The sequence below is a fragment of the Nannospalax galili genome, unplaced genomic scaffold, assembly GCF_000622305.1.
Source record: "Nannospalax galili isolate Female #2095 unplaced genomic scaffold, S.galili_v1.0 scaffold68, whole genome shotgun sequence".
NCBI lineage: Eukaryota > Metazoa > Chordata > Mammalia > Rodentia > Spalacidae > Nannospalax > Nannospalax galili.
In genome coordinates this window covers 540875-545013 of record NW_008358189.1, presented here as the reverse complement: position 1 = coordinate 545013, position 4139 = coordinate 540875, and the positions used below count along the sequence as shown (strand labels likewise).

At 54.5% G+C, this 4139-nt stretch overlaps 1 protein-coding gene across 2 annotated transcripts in view; it reads left to right on the top strand.

Annotated features, from left to right (window-relative positions):
* Positions 1–410: 410 nt before the first annotated feature.
* Positions 411–4139, top strand: part of Cdca4 (cell division cycle associated 4) — a 10484-nt gene continuing 6755 nt past the window's right edge. The window contains exon 1 of one of the 2 annotated variants that reach the window (XM_008856365.3): positions 411–630. The gene's annotated coding sequence lies outside the window, so the exon portion shown is untranslated. The other variant, XM_017795180.2, reaches the window with a different exon arrangement.

Below are 4139 nucleotides of genomic sequence, written 5' to 3'. Positions count from 1 at the left end.
TCGGTGTTGAACCTCCATCCAAGGCCATGCATTCGGGGCAGAGGCGTACTACGGAGCCACGAGCATCCCTTTGACACATCAAAGTCTCCAGTGCCTTCCGCCATCATCACTTGGTCCTCGCAAGTGAACTTGGCAACCCCAGCGCAAGATGGGGAAAGGCAGCGCAAGCCCACCGCTACAGCGCAAGCGCAGTAAGAAAGGCTCGTACACCTGGAAGAAGGACGAGGGAAGCTGGCGAAGCGCGAGGAGACCTGGGACCTGGAGGCGGGGCCTGGCGCGCGGAGACCTGGGAACCGGGGTCGGGGCCTGGCGCGCGGGGACCTGGGAATTGGGGGCGGGGTCGGCGCGCGGAGACCTGGGAACTGAGGGCGGGGTCTGGCGCGCGGAGACCTGGGATCTGGCCGGGCCGACGTGGGATCTGGGGGCGGGGCGGCCCAACGCGGGAGCCCAACGGCTAGCGGTAGCGCGCGGGAGCCCTGGTCGGCGGAGGCTCCGCCCCTCGAGGGTTTGAACGGAGCTCCGCCCCGCGCTCCACCAATCGGCGGGCGCACGGCGGCGCCATGGCGACCCTTTGTGGGAGCTGACTGGACCCCGCGCCCGGCGGAGCGGCGGGCCGACCTCGCTGCGCAGGTAAGCAGGTGGGCGGCGGGCTCCGGGGCGCCCGTGCGGACTAGGGTGGTCACACCCAGGTGTGTGAGTGACGTAGACCGCGAGTAGGAGCGGCTGGTACGGCCGGCCTCCTGTGGGCCTCCCGCCCTCCGCCCACGCTGCCTGGCTTCCGGCCGCTCTTCCCTCGGCGCCCGTCTCCGTGCGCTCCGCTTCCTTCTCCGTCCCTCCGCCTCTTGTGCAGTCCCTGTGGCCTCCCTCGTGGCGCGTGGGCCGAGGCCCCGGCGCTGGACTTCCCCTGGGTCCAGAAGCCCCGGGCCCGGAGCGCCTGCAGGCCAGGGCCGATCCCGAGAGTCAGGGTGACTTGCAACCGCCTGCCGGGTGAGTGTTGGGCTGCCGTTCTTTCCCTTTGTGTTTTGGGCTTAATTTCCTTGAGGACAGCAAGTGCCTTGGGGAGCCTGCCCTCCCCCCACTGCAGCAGGTCCTGCTTCCGTCTGAGCTGGTCATTTGTGGCCTAGTGGCTATTGCCCAGAGCGGCAGGGGTGGAAGCCAGCTCAGTCTTGTCTGGCCTGAGACTTTAGTCAGTGCGTGCTAGTAAAAGTGCCGGAAACGAGTTGAAAAGCTTCTAACCCCAGATGGGATCACCAGGTAAGAGGGCGCTCTCCAAGAGCCAGGGGCAGAGGTACTGGTCCAGACAGCGCCTGTGTGTTTTCTCCTGGTGGCTTTTGATGCACCAGATGGCAGGACTGAGCTAGCAGTTCTCTTAAATGAGCCACAGGAAAAATTGCACACCAATGTTTAATGTTCTGTGAACCTCCTGCATGTGGCTATGCCGTATTTTCAAGAGTCACTGTTCGAGGGAGTGAAATTCAGAATGTTCTAATTTAGGGAACCCCCCCCTTTTTTTTTTAAAGGATTAGGCCAGGAAGTTTCCCACAAGTTTTAACTGGAACCTGCACCCCAGGCCCAAGACAAGGATCCTCCAAGGATCAAGGTAGTGAGAATTAGCTAAATCACCACTGAGTTCACTGGTCCCAACAATTTCCCAACTTGTTCCCAGTTGATCTTTGAAACATTTCAAAGCAGTGATAATGGTATGATTGGCATTAAAGTTGCTTTTTTGTTTGTGGGTTTTTTTTGAGACAGGATCCCATGTAGCCCAGGCTGATCTCAAACTAACTGTATGACCAAGAATGACCTTGAACTCAGTCTTCCTCACCTCTACCTCCTAAGTGCTAAGATTACATGGATTTGCTACCATATCCAACTCAGAAATTGCTAAATGTTGATGCACCTTAAAAACCCACCACCCAGGGGCTGGAGAGATGGCTCAACAGTTAAGAACACTGGCTGCTCTTGCAGAGGACCCAGGTTTGATTCCCAGCACCCACATGGGAGCTCACAACTGTCTATAACTCCAGTTCCAGGGTATCCAATGCCCTCCTTTGACCTCTGTAGGCATTGCATGACACTGGTGCACTTAGACACATGCAGGCAACACACTCATACACATAAAATAAAAATATTAACATTTTTTGTTTTGTCTTTTTTTTTCCCCCTGGAGCTGAGGACCAGTGAGCTGAATCCCAACCCCTAAATAACATATTTTTTAAAAAAAAGAAAAACTGGGGCTGGAGAGATGGCTCAGTGGTTAAGAGCATTGACTGCCCTTGCAGAGGACCTGGGTTTGAGTCCAAGCACCCACATGGTATCTACGAACTGTCCTTGACTCCAGTTCCAGGGGAATCTGACGCCCTCTTCTGACATCTGCGGCACTGCACAACACGGGTGCACTCACGTACATGCAGGCAATACACTCATACACAAAAAAGCTGGGAATGGTGGTGTGCGCCTTTATTCCTAGCACTCAGGAGGCAGAGACAGGCAGATCTCTGTGAGTTCCAGGCCAGCCTGGTCTACATAGTGAGTTCCAGGCCAGCCTGGTCTACATAGTGAGTTCCAGGCCAGCTGGGGCTACAAGGAGACCCTGTCTCAAAAAGACCAAAAAATAAAGAAAAAACCCACCACCCAGAACAGCACTTGGCAGCAGCTGCAGACCCAGACCTGGTAGTGACAGTCAGCTCAGGTGAAGCCAAGACCATTCTGGTTGCCCTAACCTTGTGGTCAGAACCCAAGGATCTGCATTTCTACCTGGCCACTGGGGAAGGGAACCCTCCAGGATGTTAGGTTAGGGTCGTAGACGCTCTTTATCTCAAGTTGCTGTAGGGGAGCTGTCACTCCACCTTGCTTCCCACTGGCCTTTACTGTCCTTGCCACTGTATCTGAGCTACCAAGTCTGCCTGGCTCTGTCTTCTAGCCAGTGTTGTGACTGGAGGAAACCTGAGGGCATCCGGATAGACTGGAGAAGCCTTGTCAGCTTTGACTGTCCTGTGGACACCAGTCGAAGAGATGTTGAACATTTAACTGGACTTGAAAAACCTTTCTATATGTATGAGTGTATTGCCTGTGTGTGTGTAAGTGCACCTGTGTTGTATTATGCCTGTGGAGACAGGAGAGGACATTGGATCCCCTGGAACTGAAGTTATAGCCGGTTGTCAGCCACCATGTAGATGCTGGGCATCAAACTTGGGTCCTCTGCAAGAGCAGCCAGTGCTCTTAACCTCTGAGCCACCGCTCCAGTCCGGGAAAGACTTTTTAGCATGTGGAAATGAGGGAGGTATTGAGTACATGATGTTAGTTATGTGGAACTTAGCAGGGAGAACGTTCTGTCATCAGGCATTAGTGGGGTTAGGCTACCTCAGGCCAGCTGTGTGGCCACAGAGCTGTACCCTAGGAGAGCCCTCTTCTCACTTCACACTGAGTTGGCCCCAGCACAAACATCTCAGTGTCCTGGTCTCACAGGTCCTCTTCTGGGTCCAGCATTTCCCCCTTCCCCCTTTACTCTGGCACAGTAGTTCTGAGTGACAACACTTTGGAGGTCATAGAATTTTTGTAGCAAGTGTCAACATTTTTATTTTTCATGTAATAAAACACTTCCCTTAGGAGTTAGACTACCACCATCACATCTTTCCTCTGCTAGCAGTTGCCCCTCACAGTCCTGCCCTCCTACAGCTTAGGTCCTAGAGCTGCAGGTAAGCAGACCAAAGACCATGAATTTCAGCCTAGGCCTTGGAGAGCCATATTGAGCAGAAACCAGCAGGGCTTTTCTTAGGTAAACACCCCACAGTTCCTCTTGTGTATATGTGCATGTGCACTGCATGTATGCAGGTTCCCTCAGAGGCCAGAAGAGAGAACATTGGCTCCCCTGGAACTGGAGTTAAAGGCATTTATTAGCCACCATGGGAGTGCTGGGAACTGAACCTGGGTCCTCCAGAGCAGTGATCACTCTTAACTACTGAGCTGTCTCTCCAGCCCTGCCTTGTTCTAAATCTTTAAAAAAAAGATCTCGCTGGGCGTGGCGCACGCCTTTAATCCCAGCACTCAGAGGCCGAGGCAGGTGGATCTCTGTGAGTTCGAGGCCAGCCTGGTCTACATAGTGAGTACCAGGACAGCTGGGGCTACAGGGAGACCCT